This window comes from Saimiri boliviensis, chromosome 3 (assembly GCF_048565385.1).
Source record: "Saimiri boliviensis isolate mSaiBol1 chromosome 3, mSaiBol1.pri, whole genome shotgun sequence".
Lineage (NCBI taxonomy): Eukaryota > Metazoa > Chordata > Mammalia > Primates > Cebidae > Saimiri > Saimiri boliviensis.
This window is the reverse complement of record NC_133451.1, coordinates 124750938-124772888: the sequence shown is the minus strand read 5'-3', so window position 1 is coordinate 124772888 and position 21951 is coordinate 124750938. Positions and strand designations below refer to the sequence as shown.

General features: G+C 45.7%; 2 pseudogenes; one reads left to right on the top strand and one right to left on the bottom strand.

The window, feature by feature from the left end:
* Window positions 1-10164: 10164 nt before the first annotated feature.
* LOC141583876 (C2 domain-containing protein 2 pseudogene) lies at window positions 10165-17610 on the bottom strand (annotated as a pseudogene).
* An 85-nt stretch (window positions 17611-17695) lies between these two features.
* LOC141583875 (ras-related protein Rap-1A-like) lies at window positions 17696-21247 on the top strand (annotated as a pseudogene).
* The last annotated feature ends 704 nt before the right edge of the window (window positions 21248-21951 follow it).

Below are 21951 nucleotides of genomic sequence, written 5' to 3'. Positions count from 1 at the left end.
GAGGGGTACTGACCGCTGCCTACAATGTCTGCCTGAGTGAGGGGTTTGCTTTCCTACTGATCTCCCTTTGGCTAGAAAAGTGAGAAAACGTTCCAGGCTTAAAATGCAATCAGACAAGAAGGTGGAAAATGTTCATCGGAGCATGTCATTGGCCAAAGGCTAATTTCATCCGCATTCTGTCCAATAGGGAAACAGAAAGGAAACTCTCCACAGGTTTACAAACTCTGAAGGCGCCAGATTCAGAACTCTCAGGGGAACAGAGAGGCTGTGCTGTGTTGCCTGTTCTGACCTAGACCAAGAAGGACACGACTGACCTGCGAAGACAGGAGCAGCCATTCTTAGTCGGCAGTGGTGCTGAGGGAACCACCCCTCCCATCTGGACATTTAAAGGCAGCTCCGGAGCGCTCACAGAGCCTGGACCCAAGTGGAGATTTGGCGTCAGGAGAGCACCCCTCGAACAACAAGTGCAGGTGAGCAGGGACTCAGGGAAGGAGCAGACACCTTGGGTGGGGTTAGGGTTTGGGAGAGACGTCGGAGGCTCAGGCTGCAAATGGAGTGACACTGGGAGGACTTCCCATCACAGTCTATGAGGATGAAAATTGGAGAACTCCCCTAACTGGGGTGGGAAAGGACGCTGCATTGAGGAAGTGCTTAGGAAATTTCCTTTGCAGACACCTGGCCAGTGGAGCGGATAATATAGGTGAGGTCGGAGGAGAATACGATAGTTGGCAGTGAGGGGGAAGGGCCAGTCGTGCTTCTGATCAGTGACCCCAAATATGAGAACCGGAAACCAAAATGCCTGGCCTTGCTCTTGCCACTAATATATTTCATCTGTGTGAAATATATTAGAGATTTGTGTGGCCCTAGAGGAGTCAGACCTGAAAGTCAGATGAAATGGGATTAGAAAAAGACTGTGTAGGGCCGGGCGCGGTGGCTGACGCCTGTAATCCCAGCACTTTGGGAGGCTGAGGTGGGTGGATCAGGAGGTCGAGAGATCGAGACCAGCCTGGTCAACAGGGTGAAACCCGGTCTCTACTAAAAATACAAAAATTAGCTGGGCATGGTGGGGCCTGCCTGCAGCCCCAGCTACTCAGGAGGCTGAGGCAGGAGAATTGCTTAAACTCAGGTGGCGGAGGCTGCGGTGAGCCGAGATTGTGCCATTGCACTCCAGCCTGGGTAACAAGAGTGAAACTCTGTATCAAAAACAAACAAGCAAACAAAAGACTGTGGAGAGACTTTTGTAAAGGATGAAGAAGGGAGAGGAAGACACAGGGCTTTTATTTATTTATTTATTTATTTATTTATTTATTTATTTTTTGAGATAGGGTCTCACTTTGCTGCTTTGCTGAGTACAGTGGCACAATCTCAGCTCACTGCAGCCTCCCTCTCTTGAGCTTAAGCGATTCTCCTGCCTCAGCCTCCCAAATAGCTGGGACTATAGGCTCCCACCACAACACCCAGCTAACTTCTGTATTTTTAATAGACACTCTGTTTCCCCATGTTGACCAAGGTGGTCTCGATCTCTTGACCTTGTGATCTGCCCGCATCTGCCTCTGTAAGTGTTGGAATTACAGGAGTGAGCCACTGCACCTGGCTACAATTTATTTATTTTTGTTTATTTATTCATTTTTTATTGAGATAGAGTTTCATTCTTGCTGCCCGGGCTGGAACACAATAGCACTCTCTCAGCTCATTACAACCACCGCTCCCTGGATTTAAGTGATTCTCCTGCTTCAGACATCCAAGTAGCTGGGCCGCCACCACTCCCAGTGAAGTTTTTTTTTTTTTTTTTTTTTTGAGACGGAGTTTCGCTCTTGTTACCCAGGCTGGAGTGCAATGGCGCGATCTCGGCTCACCGCAACCTCTGCCTCCTGGGTTCAAGCAATTCTCCTGCCTCAGCCTCCTGAGTACCTGGGATTGCAGGCATGCCCCATCATGCCCAGCTAATTTTTTGTATTTTTAGTAGAGACAGGGTTTCACCATGTTGACCAGGATGGTCTCGATCTCTCGACCTCGTGATCCACCTGCCTCGGCCCCCCAAAGTGCTGGGATTACAGGCTTGAGCCACCGTGCCCGGCAAAGTTTTGTATTTTTAGTAGAGAGGGGGTTTCACCATGTTGACCAGGCTGGTCTCAAACTTCTGACCTCCGGTGATCTGCCTACCTTTGCTTGCCAGTGTGATAGGATTACAAGGGTGAGCCACCATGCCCAACTCACAAGGGATTTTACAGCTTTGAGATGTAGCAGAAGTGAAAGATGGGCTTCAAAAAAGAGAGTAAGGGAGAAGCTGGTCTAACTTGGAGACAGTGACACAGAGACAAGAAAGCTCAGCTTTTCATTTAATTTTCTTTTATCTAGGACACAATCTTGCTCTGTTGCCTAGGCTCCAGTCTGGTGGTACACTAAGCATCACTGCAACGTCAACCTCACAGGCTCAAATGATCCTCTTATCTGAGCCTCCCTAGAAGTTTGGACTGCAGGTATGGGCCACTAGGACTGGCTAATTTTTGTATTTTTTTCATAGAATTCGGTGTGGTCATGTTGTCCAGACTGTCAGCCTTTTCAATAATGTTTTCTACTGGAGAACATCTAAAGTGTATAATGTAGTAGCAAAATTACCACAACAAACACTGTGTATCCACTAAAAATTGATATCCCAATTTCTATACTTTGTAATGTTGTGTGGCAAACCTAGGATCACATATAATCTTAAGGTTAAATATTGCACTGTGAATGTCTAAAATATAGAGTCTGTTTTAAATATTAAGATTGTAATATCCTTATCAGAAATCGTAACTAAAGAATATATATGAGATTTCCTCTATCTCAATAGATTTTATTGTATAAAAAAATTTCTGTATAATAGAAGGGTTTATACAGAAATAAGAAAAAATTATTTAGACATTTGTTTTCATGGATATACATGTCCTTCATTGCCTTAATAGATCTTATTCTTTTTTCTCCTTTTGTTGAAGACAACTGCCTTCTGTTCTGTTGAAAGTCTCAAACTCTGGAGTACTTTCCGTGGTAATTAGTTTCCATTGCCTCTTGGAACTGTGGCTTTTTCTGAGAAAGACCACGAAAGAGCCCAGCTTGAATTTGAGTAAAGGAGGATCTAGTGCCAAGGGATCAGCCGGTGCCCTGGGCCCTCCCTCCCGTGGGAGCTGCTTCTAGAGCCAAAGGGAGAGAAACAGACTCAGGCCTGTGAAGTGCTTACGGGAGAGAACTCAGAGGAGGCGCCAGCTTCTCACCTTCCCTCCTTCCCGGAGGATCACACCTTCTGAAGGGAGTCTCCCCACGCAGATCCCTCTCTGCACCATGGCCTTCGCAGCGATCCTAGCTGAGCTCCAAGCAGACGCCAGCTGCCCCATCTGCCTGGGTTACCTCAAGGACCCAGTCACCACTCATTGTGGGCACAACTTCTGCCGCTCCTGCATCCACCAGCGCTGGGAAGACCTACGGGACATCTTCCCCTGCCCCGTGTGCCTCCACCACTGCCCCGAAGGGACCCTCAGGAGCAACACCCAATTTCGCCACATGACTGATATGGTTCAGCAGCTTCCCGACATGAGGAGGAAGGGCAAACGGCAGGAGGAGGAGCCCCTGTGTGGGAAGCACTGGCAGCGTCTGTCCCTGTTCTGTGAGAAGGACCTGGAGCTGTTGTGTCCCCAGTGCAGGGTCTCCTCTGACCACCAGCACCACCCCCTGCTGCCCATTGAGCAAGCTGCAGCCAGAAACAGGAGAAGGCTCAAAAGCTGCATTCAGCCACTAAAGGAGAAAATTGAAGACGCCAAGATGCGACGTGAAGCCACGATTTTGAAATCTTTCAATGAGAAAAGGAAGATGGAAATATGGAGGAAGGAATTACACTCTGAATTTGAAGAAATTAAGGTTTCCTTGGTAAAGGAACATGATGTAATTTGTGACTCTTTACTTGTTGAAGAGAACGATGCTGAGGAAAAACTCACTGAAAACCAAAGACAAATTTCAGACCATTTATTTGTACTACAAAATCTGTTAAATGAAGTAACAGAGAAGTGTTTTCAGGGAGACCTGGATGTGCTGACAGGTATTGAGAACATCTACAACACCTGTGAAAACCTGAAAGCCTCTGCAGTCTGCTCACATGAATTCAAGAAGAAGAGCTTGGGGCTCCCTCCACATTATTTTGGCCTCCAAAGAATGATGAGCACATTTCAGGAAGATTTGACGCTAGACCCGGAAACAGCCCACCCTAGTCTTACTATCTCAAGAGACAGAAAGAGTGTGATCTTTAGTAGGATGCATCCAGGCTTTATCGACAATCCTGAGTCATTGAGTTTTTACCCAGCTGTCCGGAGCTGTGAGGGCTTTGATGCTGGGAGACACTTTTGGCACGTGGAAGTGAGAGGCACAGGTGCATGGACCCTTGGTGTGTGTGAAGAATCGTTTCCCACAGATGGTCTGAGATCGCCAACCCCACGGATGGGGTGCTGGGAAATTCGGCAATTCTGTGGTTCATGCAGTACATGGAATACTGAAGTCCAGCAAATAGGCGTTTTTCTGGACTATGAGTTGGGACAGGTTTCATTTTATAATTTAAAAACCAGATCACATGTGTACACTTTCACTGATAAGTTTACAGAAAAGCTTATGCCTTATTTCTCTGTTCACTCTTCTTCGCAAGCTGTCACAATCAGTATTGTCATAGACCAGTGATGGGCTCCTCAGAGAACACTTTGCATGTGGCTGTCTTTTCCTCCTGTGTTGTTGGAGGACATTTGTAATAAAGCCTCTGATTCCATGTTTATGATTGACTCTAGATATTTTGGGGGGACTCTCTTTTCTCTCTTCCCTTCTGCGCACCTGAAGAAGCCGATGAGAAAGTCTGGGTGTGTCCTCTGTTGCTGCAGGTGACAGGCTCTGCCCCAGGTAGTGGAGAACCCTTTCAGCAGCCCCACCCATGACCACCGTCACAGCCCCAAACTAGTGTCCTGTCCCTGCTATCTCAAGTCATTTTTGGATCAACTCTGTAGATCCGCTGCTCTCCCCATAAACCTCACTACAGGAAGGAGAGCCCAGTTCTCACAGTCTTGGAGTGTGTGGCATTAGCGGTCTCAACACTAAAACAAATTGTCAGGGAGGGTCCACCCTATCTATGCAAACTGAGCCCTAGAGAGGCCATTGTGAGCAGGATTACCCAGATGTTGGCCACCACTGTCAGGGAATTTCTGTTCTTGCTCTGCTCTGCTCGCTGGCTCTGCGCCCCATCACAATCCTGCACCTTCAGCTCCGCTGCTTTGTGCTGCTTTTACTGACTTCAGCTGAGGCTCTTTCAGAGATTTATATGACTTAGTCAGTAATTTAGAAATATTTTGGTATTTAAGAGCAGGAATATGCATTCAGGTCACTTTTTATATCTCCCAGAGTCATGAATTTCAGTCCAGACATATCGCTGTGTATTTTAAAATGTAAAAAACACATCCTGCGGGTATACTTTCACTGACACTTTTACATAAATGCATGCCTCATTTCTCTGTTGAACCTTCTTCACAACCTGCTACAATTAGTATTGTCATAGACAATAATTACCTCAAATGACTACTATGTCTTGTCAAACATAGTCACCTTAAAAGAAACAACCTGTAAAGTGTACTCAATGTCTAAACAAAGAAAAAAGAAAAAAATAATGGACAGGAAAGTCAAATAAATGCAGAATAAAAAGCAAGAAAAATGCAACCAAATTCAACGTATAAGGAGAGGACAAAAAACAAACAAAAAAACTCGTAAGAGAAGTTCCTAAGTTTCAACTTCTGTTGAAAACACAAAATTTACCGAAAGAATCTACACAAAAGATTAAAAGGTGATGGTTGACTTTTCTTTCCCTGTAACTTGGATGATAATTGAACATGAACATCTGTTAAAATGCATCAATTGGAAAACTTTCATATATTTAATCTTGTGCCTTTAGTTAGTTAACCAAGGATCCCTCTGATTTTAAATGATGAATCTGGCCAGGTACAGTGGCTCAAGCCCAGCTAATTTTGTATTTTTAGTAGTGATGGGGTTTCTCCATCCCAGCACTTGGGGAGGCTGAAACGGGTGGATCACCTGAGGTCAGGAGTTTGAGACCAACCTGACCAACATAGGGAAATCCCATCTCTACTAAAAATACAAAATTAGCTGAGCTGGCTGGCACATGCTTGTTGTTCCACATACTTGGGAGGTTGAGGCACGATAATACCTTGAACCCAGGAGGCAGAGTTACTGCGAGCTGAGAACGCGCCATTGTACTCCAGCCTGGGCAACAAGAGAGAAACTCCATTACAAAAATAAAGAAATAAATAAAAAGAAAAACAAATGATGAATCCTCTATTACCTTAATGCTGTTACTAAACATAAAATGGAGGTAAAAGAGTTATCCTTTGTCTTAACCATGAGAATCACTGGTTTCCCTAAATTTTCCAAGATGAGAGCACACACTGGAATGATATATACAGAGAAAATAAACAGATACAGTAAGTAATGTGCAATTAAATTCAGTCTTTTGCATTTTTAATAGCTTCACAAAACGGGATTCAATGGATGTTCCTGACCCCAGTGAAAAAAGATAATATGACTAAATATTAGTTAAAATAGGATATTCAAATATTGAAACCCATGATGCAAGACCTAGGAGTGATTATCCCACTGTTTCTGGATTCAACTGCAATTTTCTCTGCTCTTCTATTTTGAAAGAATTATGACATCTCAGAGTGAATTGATGCCAGCTTTAATGGGGTGATCTCTCGCAATGTTACTGACGTGGCTTACTCCATCCAGTCAGCAAATGGTAAATATCAGGCCACTACAGATTTGGCTAGGTTTTTTCAGGCTTATTTCAACAGCTTCCTGGCCATGCTTTCCCTTTACCTCAAAGGAATTTTATGCACCTCAACCCACCAACCGTGAGCACCTCGGCAGTCTTGCCTTTGCACACAAACTTTGCAGGGAAGATCTCAACTTCCTTCAATGTCTTCCAGAACTGCAGGTATGATTTACGCTGATGACATTCTCCTCCGTGGTAATCCATTTGAAACACTCATTCAGGCAGGCCACGAAAATACTCACAAAGTAGTTTGCACAAAGGGAATGGGTCATTACCCCTACACGGTGCAAGTCCCTTATTTGATTAAATGACTGAAAATTATTTTTTAAATGAAAGCCACTCCATCTCTGACACTGTGGGGAAACCGCTATTAAACCTCTCAATGCCCGCAATGTAAAAGTAAGCCAAAACCTTTAACCCTTTTGGATTTTGGAGGAAACATATTGATCATTTATAAATTTTGCTTAAGATCACTTACGCTGTTAGTTCCAAATCCACCCATCTTCAGTGGTGCCCCCTCCACAAAAGGCTTACAGGCTCTAACTTGCAGTACATCAGGCTCTCACAGGCACTGAGCCTGTGACTGTCCGTACTCAGTTGCTCAGCATGCCTTGGATTCTAGAAGCAGCACCCCGCTAGCTCAGCACAGGTGTAGGAGGAATCCTTGTGACATCATGGAGCCAGATGCAGGCGTTCTGCTGTATTTGTTCTGCAGGAATGTGTAGCCTGCCTGTCTCGTTCTTAGTCTCTGCTTTATGTCACAGGTTTAGGAGATCACTGCCCTCTTAGCCCGTCAGCTACCGAGAGAACCTCCTTCCTACCCCCTACCCCAGGATCAAATGAGGAACAGCAGAGGAGGGCTCTACACTGTAAGGATGACATAACCATTGTCATGTGTGATGAGCTCAGTAGGGATTTACGAGTTTTTATTAACTAATCAGGACATTCTTAATAAGCAACAGGACTCCAGGGTCAGTCAAAGGATGAAACTTCTCAGAACCGGAGCCCCTGACCAACAGTCTGCCCAATATGCACAGTTTTACTAACTATGGGGCCATGACCTCAGTGACCTGCTTCAGAGTGAATAATTCTTGCCTCACAAATATCCAAAATCTATCTCAAGGTCATTTATATCTTCATATACGCTAAGGCCACAATACAAAGCTGCAGCAGAATTTGGAATTCCTTTGTAGTTCCAGCCATTATTGAGAGGGACCAAGGACCCGTTTCACTTCACAGAACACGCAATGCTGGGTTCCTAAAGAAGGCATTCAATGGAGCTATACTTCCCTTACTAGATTAAGCTGTCGGCTTCATTGAGCACCATAAAGGCTTACTCAAACAAGTTCAAATTTAAGAAAATAAAACATAGTGCATATAATCAACTGTTAAACCTTGGGATGGGGAGGATCCTAAAACATAGTTGAAATCTGTTTGTAGGCCGGGCGCGGTGGCTCAAGCCTGTAATCTCAGCACTTTGGGAGGCCGAGACGGGTGGATCACGAGATCGAGAGATCAAGACCATCCTGGTCAACATGGTGAAACCCCGTCTCTTCTAAAAATACAAAAAAAATTAGCTGGGCATGGTGGTGTGTGCCTGTAATCCCAGCTACTCAGGAGGCTGAGGCAGGAGAATTGCCTGAGTCCAGGAGGCGGAGGTTGCAGTGAGCCGAGATCGCGCCATTGCACTCCAGCCTGCGTAACAAGAGCGAAACTCCGTCTCAAAAAAAGCCGGGCGCGGTGGCTCAAGCCTGTAATTCCAGCACTTTGGGGGGCCGAGGCGGGTGGATCATGAGGTCAAGAGATCGAGACCACCCCGGTCAACATGGTGAAACCTCGTCTCTACTAAAATTACAAAAAATTAGCTGGGCATGGTGGTGTGTGCCTGTAATCCCAGCTACTCAGGAGGCTGAGGCTGGAGAATTGCCTGAACCCAGGAGGCGGAGGTTGCAGTGAGCCGAGATCGCGCCATTGCACTCCAGCCTGGGTAACAAGAGTGAAACTCCGTCTCAAAAAAAAAAAAAAAAAAAAAAAGAAATCTGTTTGTATAGTTTTTCACCCTTGATAACTTTTAATCTTCACTCCTTCATTCTTTTCTTGGGCCTCACATCGGGGCAATCTGCTGAGAAAGCCCAGGTACTCCCTCCTGCAGTGCAGGACAGATATTCAAACCACACAATGTCATCCTGAGCAAGTGATCCTTCACCCTGACCAGATCTTAACCTCAAGAAAACATCCAACCTGTCTTCTTTCTCTGTTCTCATAGCCCATTTCTACATCACATACAGGCCTCTGTGCTCTCTTGCAACACACAGCATGTGAGAAACACACCTGTCTCTATCATTCTAGTGTGTGTATGGGTGTGCGGCATCATTAGTCTTTATATCTGGACTAAATTTGATCAGTGTTGAATTTTTCCCATGCAGGATTGACACAATAATTCATAGGATGCTATATAATCTCAGTTTAATTTTTGAGATATTATGGAAAAGTCCCCACATGCAGAAAGAGAGACATAATTGTGTAATAGATTCCTGCAACCCCCAGAGATCCATTACACAGTTTCAATAATTATTATAGTCAATTTTATTTTATCAAGATCATGCTCTTTCTACTTTCCCCAAATCATCTTAATGCAGGAATCATACATCTTATCATTGTATCTATATCTTAAACTAAATCACTAAAGGAACCATTTCAAAGTATAGATACAGGGTAAGTATCACCTTAAATAGATAAATATAGGTCCATTCCCTCTCTGGGTTGTCCGTCTCCTGGCACTTCAAAGTGTTCGCAAATCTCCACTCCTGCTATGACATTCTTCAAGAGTTTGTATAAAGTTTATTTTCCAGGTGCCCCCACCATTCTGCTGCAAGTACTAATCACTTGGTCTTCTGCTGAGCAGCCCTATCCTCAGGCTACCCCAGGGCCCCAACTTAACCCACCTCATTAACATACATCCAGTGGCTCCAAAGGGGCTCATTATAAATAACAAAAGACTGGCTGGGAGCCATGGCTGCCATCCCAGCACTTTGGGAGGTCAAAGAAGGAGGATAAAACCAGGAGTTTCAAACAAGCCTGGACTCTACAGTGAGACACAAGACACCATTTCTACAAAAAGAATAATTTAAAAAATTAACTGGGCCTGGTAACGTGTGTCTGCAGTCCTAGATATTTGGAAGGCTGAGGCTGGAGGATCTCTTGAGCCCAGGACTTCCAGGTTACAGAGAATCATGATTGTACCATTGTACTACAGGGTGACAGAGGAACATCCTGTGCCCCCCACCAAAAAAAATGTTAAAACCCAGCATTTGCCCTCATGCTCCACTCAGTGCATGATGGGTTACTGCTGCAGCTCTCACCCCATCATGACCAATCCTCAGGTCCGTATCGCTGTCCCCTTCACCAAAGCGGACCCTGGAAGATCAATCAGAGAACAAGATACAATTGCCCTCTGAGACCTGTCACTTCCCTTACGCTGACTGTATAAAGAAAGAAAACTCCCTGCAGGGTGTAAGAGTGAATTGTTCTGAGGTCATCGTATTGGTGAACAAGAAGTGGGAACCACAGATATACATATATATGCGCATATATATGTATATGTACACACACGTTTATATGTATATTTGTGGTTCACTCTTTACTCTGACATCTTACACGAAAAAGTTCTTTTGTATGTTGTATGAAAATCACAGATTTGGGCTTCTCATAACGGGCTTCACACTGGTTTTGCCCTAATTACATCGAATTATGTCTGAGGTGTTCTGCATAATCAGTGTATCTACCATTAAACAGTCAACAGAAGTACGAGAAACACAAACCATTCTTGGAATATCTTGAGTTCTGTGCCACATCAAATTCTATATTTTGAAAAATGTTTTCCAGGCTGAGCTCCAGGGCTCAAGACTGTAATCCCAGCAGTATGGGAGGTCCAGGCAGGAAGATTGCTTGAGGTCCAGAGATTGAGGCTGCGGTGAGCTATGATCTTGCCACTGCACTCCAGCCTGGGTCACAGAGTGAGACTCAGTCTCAAAGAAAAAAAAAATAGTTTTCCAGAAGATATGTCTTTATTGATGTATATCTTTTTTTTTTCCATGTGCACATTTATTTATTTCAAAGATTGTTTGTGTTCCAGCCTCATCTTCCCCAAAGGAACCCACCCAGCCTGTGCACAGGTGAGGTGCGGAGCTGTCTTCGGTGTCTAAAGTGCTACTGAGGAATACAATCATTGGCATGAAAGTTCATCACTGCACTCCAGTGTCAGGCCAAACCTTTCTGCAGACCTGGAAAACTTGCCATTTCCTTCTTTTTAAAATGCAGTTTTGACATAACATTGTTAGAGTAAACAACAAACCAGAAGCCTAATGATGAGTGGTGCATTACTGCCCAGCTGCTCGCTGAGGGAACAGGGCAGTGGACTGTGTTTCGAATGCAGACAGTCATGGGCCCAAGGTAACCCGAGTTTGCCCTGCAGGATTCCGCAGAGGCCTTGCCCTGTGCAGGATGCTTTGGTCATCGTGTCTGGGTCCGTTCGGGGCAGTGGGGAGAGGGCCTGGCAGCAGGGTTTATGCCAGTCCAGAGGTCTGTTTCCATCTGACAGAGAGAAATGTCCTGATTTCCACCATCCACCAATTTGTACTTGGAAGTTTCCAGATTAAGAGTCGTGAGACTATTACCCAGCAAACACCCACCTTTGGTGGCCACCAATGTAAATTGATCTTTCTCTCTCTGCCCAAAGAAACTTTGCAACTCTCATCTATAGATGTGGCAAGCAAAACCCAAGAAACATTCTAAATGGGCACCAATTTGTCATTGAGTGGCAGTTGGTAGAGTAGCTGTCATAAGGGATCAGGGCTGGTTTTGAACTCAGACTTGAAACTTGGTTAAAATAAAATGCTCTGTCAAAACTCTCACAGAAGATTTTCACCTGGAACAAGGAGATGGCTGATTTTGTTATGGCTACAATAACGCATATGTGTGTGCAGACACACACACCACACACAGATACTTAAAGCTCCATTTCATTCCTCCACAAAGAACAGAGACACCTCCTTAAACAAAGCAAACTGGGAAGGCTTGCTAGCACATTAAAACCAACATGAGCACCCAGGTCCAGGGATACAGACGCAATTAATCTTAGTGTTCACAAGGAATCACTTTTAAAACCCCACTCGACAAAACTTTCATACAAACAGCAAAAACAAAAGCCCCCAAGATACAGAAGCTTGTAGAAGAGGTGAGGCGATAAAGGTGATTTACACGTCAGCATTTTTAGTATTTGGTGGATCATCTTAAGTGATCTTTAACCTTCACAACATTTTCTTTATCATAAATACCCTACACTGTGGAAAAACAAACCTGTATAAAATAGCTTGAAAGGCCGGGCGCGGTGGCTCAAGCCTGTAATCCCAGCACTTTGGGAGGCCGAGGCGAGTAGATCACTAGGTCGAGAGATCGAGACCATCCTGGTAAACATGATGAAACTCCGTCTCTACCAAAAATACAAAAAATTAGCTGGGCATGGTGACACGTGCCTGTAATCCCAGCTACTCAGGAGGCTGAGGCAGTAGAATTGCCTGAACCCAGGAGGCAGAGGTTTCGGTGAGCTGAGAATGTGCCATTGCACTCCAGCCTGGGTAACAAGAGCGAAACTCCATCTCAAAAAAAAAAAAAAAAAAAATAGCTTGATAAAGAAACATTCATGATATCAACAGAGCCCATTTTCTCGAGGTGCTTCCCTGAAGCTAGCCTAGGTGATTTTTTGGTCATTGCTTCATCAACTCCCTACTACATTGGTGGTTCCTGTGACTTCAGAGAAGGCCACTGGATGGAGACCATGTGAGCATGGAGACCACCTGAGCGTGTCTGTGGGAAGCAGAGCCCCAGACCTAGGTATTCAGCAGTAAGCAACGCTCATGGGATTTATCTGGAAATAGGATGGTTAAAAACTTTTTTGCGGGGGAGCAAGAAGACTTAATCTAATATTCTGGGCCTGGCATAGTGGCTCATGCCTATAATTCCAGCACTTTTGGAGGCCGAAGTGTGTAGATCACCTGAGGTCAGGAGTTCAAGACCAGCCTAACCAACTTGGTGACACTCCATCTCTACTAAATACAAATAAATTAGCCAGGTGTGGTGGTGCAGGCCTGTAAACCCAGCTACTTGGGAGGCTGAGGCAGGAGAATCGCTTAAACCTGGAAGGTTGCAGTAAGCCACCACTGCACTGAAGCCGGGGGAACAGAGTGAAACCCCGTCTCTAAATTTTTTTTTTTTTTAAAGCTTCTGATATCCTCACAATTGAGTAGAGTGTACTTGAATTCCAAAATAAAACAAAAAACAATTAAAAACTTCTCATCAGTGTCTGAAATTCTGACACATAATCATAATATCCTCTTGGAATTCTTCTGTGTCTCAGGCTCTTTTTACCACATGGCCAAGAGCAGTAAAACCTCAAGTAAAACATTCAAGTGAACATCTGCCCCAGAAGACTAGCTGTGGTGCCTTACTCTGGGGACAGAAACTGGGTAGTTTTCATATATTTTGCAACTCCAAGTGCTTTCTTTTAAAAACAATGATTAGCCGGGCACGGTGGCTCACGCCTGTAATTCCAGCACTTTGGGAGGCCGAGGAGGGTAGATCACGAGGTCAAGAGATCGAGACCATCCTGGTCAACATGGTGAAACACCGTCTCTACTAAAAATACAAAAAATTAGCTGGGCATGGTGGCGCGTGCCTATAATCCCAGCTACTGAGGAGGCTGAGGCAGGAGAATTGCCTGAACCCAGGAGACGGGGGTTGCCATGAGCCGAGATCGCGCCATTGCACTCCAGCCTGGGTAACAAGAGCGAAACTCCATCTCAAAAATAAAATAAAATAAAAAATAAAAACAATGATTAAAATGGGAATATAATTTTTAAAAACATAGCAGGTTGTAAAAGTCAGTTTAAATTCATTCCATAATTCCTGGAACACTTAAGAAGTATGTAATGTGCATCTTAAAGTGAAATTCCTAAGGTAGTGTTTTAATCTCTCCCCCTAAAAAACAAGGAAAAAATCCTGTAATTTTGGCCTTTATATAAGTTTCTACTCACCAGCGGCTCTATGACCTCTGAAATATTTAATATTTAAGGATTAAGGAATGCCTGTGGAAGGAAGCTCGCCCATCTCCATCTCCAGGACTGAAGCCAAGTGTTCATAACAGCCTTTTACATCTCTTTGGAGAAAAGTGAATCACATTAAACTGTCAAAAACACTTCACACCAGTGATGACTGCTCATTCACCAGCATGTCTACTGGAACTGGCACATTCGGAAGGAGCAGACCAAAGTGAAAATTGTGAATCAATTAAAGTAGAAAGGCAGCTGATGAGGAAAGCGACTGGAATGATACTTAGGGATATTAAAATGGTGTGCCCGGTTCATCACGTTTTCCACTAAAACAAACCCAAACAAGGGCACCCCAAACTGTGTCCAAGAATGCTGTTGACAGTGAAATTCTGTAGTGCTCATAAAAGGAAATTCCTGCAAGTTTGGCCTATTTCAACTTCCATTCCTAAGACTGACACCCGAGACACAAGACGATTTTCTCTACTGCCCTAAAAGGACTTTGTTTTGGCTACTGGCAGCATTTGGCAAAATCCATATCTCTGTTTCATTACCATGTTCTACCAGCAGTCACGTATGGCTCCCGACTTCATTCAACAGGCCTGCTGTACTCATTTAGCAAGTATAACAGGGAGGAAAAAAAAAAAAACCTAGCTGGCTGTCAACTGCTCCACTCAAACCTGCCCTCCACAATCCACTAGAGTATATTATTTCTCTTATAAAGTTAATCTCCATCTAATATTTAGCCCTGACTCTTAGCTTTGAGCACGGCCCAAGCTCTGGAGCTGTCAAGTCTCATTTGGCATCTGGTGGCAAGTTAAGCTTTTTCGCCCTCTTTGGGGAAAGCCTCCTGGCTGGAGACTCAGATTTTGTTTTCTCTTTAAAAGACTAGATGGTTGGAAGAAACCCAGCAAGACAAGCGGGGCATCTGGACATCTGGCGGAGACTCTCGCTGTGTCCTGGTGAGGGTGGTAACACGGGTGCAGGTCTCCTGGCTTGGCGGTGGTGACCTCAGCCCCTACCTGCAAGGCTCCACGGTGTTCTTGTTTCTGTGCCTGGAGAGCAGCTTCTTGTTCAGGATCTTGGTGATGGTGACCCCTTTCCTCCGGGAACCCTCTGGCTGCTCCAGGAACACGAGGTCATTGTGTGACTGACTCATGCCCGGGTCTTTCTGTTGATGCCGCTGGCGGAAGAACAGCTTTGCACCTTTCCTTAGAATTCCTCCTTTATGCTTTTTGGCGGCACCCGGCTCCGGGACACTTACGGAGCTCTCTGACAGCTCATCGGGGTCCAGCAGGGCCGGGCCGCTCCAGGCCATGGCCTGGGGCTCCTTTTCTAAGTCCCAGGAGTCTAGCTCGTCCTCCAGGGGATTAGGGGCAGAGGGTGCCTGGACTGACTCAGCTTCCTCCGGTGGGGCAGAGGCTGCGACCACCTCTGGATGAGACAGGGCATCCTCCTGGTGGGCACTGTTCATGGAGGCTGCATAGTCCTGCATCAGGGCAGCATCATGGTCCTGGGCTAGTGAGGTCTTGGAGATCCCTGACATGATAATAGTGCTTTTCTTTCGTGGCGACTTGAGTTTCAGCTTTGAAGATTTGCTGAGTTGTCGAATGGCAACTTCAGCCACTGGATCTAAACCATGCAACACCAACAATTCTGTGTCTGAAGAAGAGAGTGTTTTGTTGACGGGCGCACTGCTGCAGGAGATGGCCTGGACAGAGATGTCCTTCTTGATCACCTTCACCTTGACGGAAGTCTTCACCGGAGGCTCAGAGCTCAGCGGAGACGCCCTCCCCATGTCGACGCGAGGCGTGGTCTTCACAGCGGTGACAGTAGTGACCACAGTCCCACGGGGCATCACCGTGCGATCCTTTTCGATTTTTGCAGGAGGAACAAAGGGAGGGATGGGCGAAGACTTCAATTCACCAGGTTCCACCTAAGTAAACTCTGCCGTGGCGGAACTCAGCACCGAGCAGCAGCAGGCAGACCCGCTGGTCAGCATGAAACTCTGTGGTCCAGAAGGCTGCTTCTTTTTGTTGTTGCTATTGTTGTTTGTTTGTTTGTTTGTTTGTTTGTTTGTTTGTTTTGAGACCGAGTTTTGCTCTTCTTACCCAGGATGGAGTGCAATGGCGTGATCTCGGCTTGCCGCAACCTCCGCCTCCTGGGTTCAGGCAATTCTCCTGCCTCAGCCTCCTGAGTAGCTGGGATTACAGGCACGCGCCACCATGCCCAGCTAATTTTTTGTATTTTTAGTAGAGATGGGTTTTCGCTATGTTGACCAGGATGGTCTCGATCTCTTGACCTCATGATCCACCCGACTCGGCCTCCCAAAGTGCTGGGATTACAGGCGTGAGCCACCGCGCCCTGCCTGAAGGGCAGGATTAATAAATCCAAAAGGACTGTCGCAGTTGCCAGCAGACCTTCTGAGAATCGCCCAGCCTCTGAAATCTGCAGGTGTAACTCCTTTGACTTGGCATTCAACTTGAATGTGAGTTCCTCTTCCACGTGAGGTTCGTAGTGTTTTTGGTTAGGGTGATGGAGAACCTCTGAAGAGGATCGTTCAGCTGCACGGCGCACACTGTGTTAATGTGGCCTGAAGCATCGGGCTCGCTGAGCAGGAAGGCGCGGGTACTCCTCACCCACAGCTTTAGCTCGTGAGCCCTCGGAGGTTTGGGAGGACAGGATTCCTGAGCAGTAGACGGAGCACACTCTAAGTTCTGAGCTTCCTGTACATTCGTGGGCTTGGTGATCAGAAGCACAGATGGAGAGGCAGAACCAACCAAATGCTTCAAGAGCTCCTTCGGAGTGTCCGACACTGTGAGCGTCTCGGCCACCTGGTCCTCCCCCACTGCTTTGGGCAGGACAGTAATGGCCATTTCCGGCACACGTATGAAGGACCAGCTGATCTGGAGGATCTCTCTCTTCTCTTTCAGGTGGAACTCCAGCTGAGCACACTGGAGACCGCCTCCACCGCCAGCTCCAGGGGCTACTGCCGTGGGTCCTCCTCGAAGGACAGGAAAGGCGGGCCCCCTTTCCTCTGGCTTCGTCGTTCAGGGCGGTCACCCAGGCCGCCTACCACTGGCTCCTGCAGCTGCCCAGCGTCAGGATCCAGGAGAGCAGCGCGACCGACCCAGCGCGCGGCCCCTCGCCAGGCTCCAGCGCCCCCCGCCGGGGCTGGGGTCGCGCCCTGGCCAGCGCTCACTGCGCCAGATACAGGCCCACCTTGGCCAGGGCCGCGACGAAGAGGGACACCAGCGCGAGCCACTGCACCTCCTCGAACCACGAGGCCAGCCAGGCCGAGGCTTTGGCGCATCCCCGGCCCGCCTCTCCCCAACTTCCCCGGCAGCGCCGGGCGCAGGCAGCTAGCTTAGGATAGGCGCTGGCTGCGACCCGGCGCGCGGGGCACGTGGAAGGGGAGCGGCTGGGCCAGAGCCCCGCGAGGAGCGCGCCACGGGACTTCGGGCTGGGCGGAAACGCGCGGCGGCCGGACCTGGGCGCAAGCCCCCGCACACCTGCGGAACAGGGGCGCGAACGGACCCCGCGGCCGGCGCTCCCGACTCGGAGTCTGGGAAGTTCCGGGGCTGCGGCCGGGCGCCCTACCTCCTGTGCGCGCCGCCCTGGGAGTCTGGCCTGTGGCCCAGCGGTGGCCTGAGGAGGCATGGGCCGGGGGACAGGCCATTGGTGTTTATCTTTACACAAAACTTAAAGAGAAATTGAGGTTGATTTTTCTTGTTTTCATGTGACCATGAAAGAGTGCGGGGCGGGGGGATCAAGGAACCAGCCCCAGACGACTCAGGTAATCTGAGAGCAGGCCTGGGATCCACACACAGGTCACACACCCAGACGGAACCACAATGACTGGCCTTCCTCTTTCCTCAATCCCTATTTAAATTAATCTGGAAGATTTATGAGATTAAAAAGAGTGGTGACAGGAAAGGAGAGAGTATTGGTAGAGGAAGGAAAGTCCATTAAGATTAGGGACAGTTGTAAGGGAGAAGAGAAAAAAGAGACAGAATCTGAGAGCCCTGAGATGCATTGAAAGGGGAGCAGCAGCTCAAAGAAAAGAGAAGGGATCATCAGTATTTAAACAGAACACATCCTGTGTGAGTACAAGCTAGTGATCCTTAGTTCAGGAGGCATTGGGCAGTCTGCTCTGACAGTTCAGTTTGTTCAGGGCATTTTTTTAAAAATATGACCCAATGATAGAAATTTCCTAAAGAATGTAAGTTGGCCCTGTAGCCGCAGCTCCGGATCTCGTTTCCACTGCTCTGTGTCCTGTTCGCCTAGACGCCTGGCTTGTGTGGCCCTGTGACCTGCAGGTATTGGAGAGCTACAGCTACGACGCCAGGATCCCCGAGAAGCCTAGAAATGGAACCATTGACATTTAGGGATGTGGCCATAGAATTCTCTCTGGGGGAGTGGCAATGCCTGGACCCTGCACAGTGGAATTTATCTAGGAATGTGATGTTAGAGAACTACAGAAACCTGGCCTTCCTGGGCAGACAAGCAACCTCATCAAGCAGCTCCCTGACACCACAGCCAGGTAAATCCACAAAGATGGGGAATAAACCAGCACAAAAAAGATGAAACCGTCATCAAAGACCAGAACACCTCTTCTCCTTCAAGGCATCACAACTCCTCAACAGCGCAGAACCACAACTTGACCGAGGAGTGCGACAAATTGACAGAAAAAGGCTTCAGAAGGTGGCTAGTGAGAAACATTTCTGAGCTAAAGGAACATGTTCTAACTCAAAGCAAAGCAATCAAAAACCTTGAAAAAATTTAGACAAAATGCTAATTGGAATAACCAGCATAGAGAAGAACATAGACGACTTGATGGAGTTGAAAAACACAGCACAAGAACTATCTGAAGTAAACACAAGTTCTAATAGCCAGATCGATCAAGGGGAAGAAAGGATATCAGAGATTGAAGATCAACTCAATGAAATAAAAAGAGAAGGCAAGACAAGAGAAAAAAGAGTGAAAAGAAATGAACAAAGCCTCCAAGTAATATGGGATTATGTGAAAAGACCTAATCTACGCTCGATCGGTATACCTGAATATGACGGGGAGAATGAATCCAAGCTGGAAAACATGTTCCAGGATATTATCCAGGAGAACTTCCCAAGTCTAGCAAGGCAGTCCAAATTTCAAATTCAAGAAATACAGAGAACTCCCCAAAGATATTCCTCAAGAAGAGCAACCCCAAGGCACATAATCGTCAGATTCACCGGGGTTGAAATGAAGGAAAAAATGCTAAGGGCAGCCAGAGAGAAAGGCCAGGTCACCCACAGAGGGAAGCCCATCAGACTCACAGCAGATCTCTCTGCAGAAACCCTACAAGCCAGAAGAGAGTGGAGGCCGATATTCAACATCCTAAAAGAAAAGAACTTTCAACCCAGAATCTCATATCCAGCCAAACTAAGCTTTGTAAGTGAAGGAGAAATAAAATCCTTTATGGACAAGGAATTATTGAGAGATTTTGTCACCACCAGACCTGCCCTACGAGAGCTCCTGAGAGAAACACTAAGCATGGAAAGGAACAAGTACCAGTCACTGCAAAAGCAAACCAGTTGGCAAAGACCAAAAATGCAATGAAGAAAATGAGGCAACTAATGGGAAAGAAAACCAGTCAGTAACAAAATGGCAGAATCAAATCACATATAGCAATATTAACATTGAAAGTAAATGGCCTAAATGCTCCAATCAAAAGACACAGACTGGCAAACTGGATAAAAAGTCAGAACCCATGGGTGCGCTGTATTCAGGAAACCCATCTCACATACAAAGACACACATAGACTCAAAATAAAGGGATAGAAGAAGATTTACGAAGCAAATGGAGAACAAAAAAAAAGCAGGGGTTGTAATCCTAGTCTCTGATAAAATGGACTTCAACAAAGATCAAAAGAGACAAAGAAGGACACTACATTATGGTCAAAGAATCAATCCAACAGGAAGAGTTAAGTACCCTAAATACATACGTCCCCAACACAGGAGCACCCAGATACATGAAGCAAGTTCTTAATGACCTAAAACAAGATTTAGACTCCCACACAATAATAGTGGGAGACTTCAACACTCCACTGTCAATATTCGATAAATGAGCAGAAAATTAGCAAGGATATCCAGGACTTGAATGCAGAGCTGGACCAAGTGGACCTAATACACATATATAGAACACTCCACCCCAAATCCACACAATATACATTTTTCTCAGCACCAAATTGCACATACTCTAAAATTGACCATATCATTGGAAGCAAATCACCCCTCAGCAAATGCAAAAGAACAGAAATCATAACAAACAGTCTATCAGACCACAGCGCAGTCAGAATAGGACTCAGGATCAAGAAACACACACAAACCCGCATAACCACTTGGAAACTGAATAACCTGTTTCTGAGTGTCAACTGGAAACTGTCTCAAAAAAAAAAAGAAAGAAATACTAGACTGCCATAGAATCAACCCAAACGTCCATAAATGATAGATTGGACAAAGAAAATGTGGTACATGTACACCATGGAATACTACGCAGCCATAAAAAACAGGTTTGTGTCCTTTGTAGGGACTTGGATGAATCTGGAAACCATCATTCTCAGCGAACTAATATAAGAACAGAAAGCCAAACACCGTATGTTCTCATTCATAGGTAGGTGTTGAACAACGAGAACATGTGGACTCAGGGAGAGGAGCATCACACACTGGGGGCAGTTGAGGGGGGTAGGGAGAGACAGCAGGGGATGGGAAGGGAGAGGAGGATGGTGAGGGCTAAGATGGGGAGAAATACCACATATAGTATGCACCTAAAGTAAATAAATTAATTTTAAAAAATAGCCCGAAGGAAAAAAAAAAAAAAAGAAAGAAAGCAAGTTGAAGTGGATTAACAACAGTGTATGTTAGAAATCTTCGATACTGCAGGGACAGAGCAATTTACAGCGATTAGGAATTTGTATATGAAGAATGGACAAGGTTTAACGCTAGTATATTCTATTATAGCTCAATCCACATTTAATGACTTACAGGACCTGAGGGAACAGATTTTATGGGTTAAGGGCACAGAAGACGTTCCAATGATTTTGGTTGACAATAAATGTGACCCGGAAGATGAGCGAGTAGTTGGCAAAGAACAGGGCCGGAATTAGGCAAGACAGTGGTGTAACTGTGCCTTTGTAGAAACTTCTGCAAAGTGAAAGATCAATGCTAATGAGATGTTTCATGACCTGGTCAGACAGATAAATAGAACACCACCAGTGGAAAAGAAGAATCCTAAAAAGAAATTAGGTCTGCTACTCTAAGCCTGTAGTCAACAGCAGCTCTGAGCTAGATTACAGGAATGAAGAACTGTTGCCTGATTCGAAAGTGCCAGCATTTCAGACTTCAAAAAATAAATCTGAAGAGGCTTCTCGCACTGTATACATTATGTGAAGAATTTAGATCTTATATTAGTTTGCACAAGTTCCCTGGAGAAAAAAAATTGCTGTGTATGTATATCTCTTGGAAAATAAGACAATAGTGTTTCTCCTTTGCAATAGCAGTTATAACAGGTGCAAAAATATACTTGACTCTCTTATGATTATACAAAAGAGCATGGATACATTTCAAATGTAAGATATTGGTACTATGATCAAATGATTTTGTATTGACCTTTTGATCATGATTCCTCCCTATCAAGCCCTAAACAGTTGAACCGTTCTATTTCATATGTGTAATATTATGAAATGCCCCCCAACCTCATTGCAGCAGATAATGTTCTTGAGTCATTGACTTCATTTTATATTTTTAAAAATATGGAATATCATTTATCATTATATTCTGATTAAAATCCTTGTGCAGCCAGGCACGGTGGCTCACGCCTGTAATCCCAGCACTTTGGGAGGCTGAGGCGGGTGGATCATGAGGTCAAGAGATCGAGACCATCCTGGTCAACGTGGTGAAACCCCTTCTTTACTAATAATACAAAAAACTAGCTGGGAATGGTAGTGCATGCCTGTAATCTCAG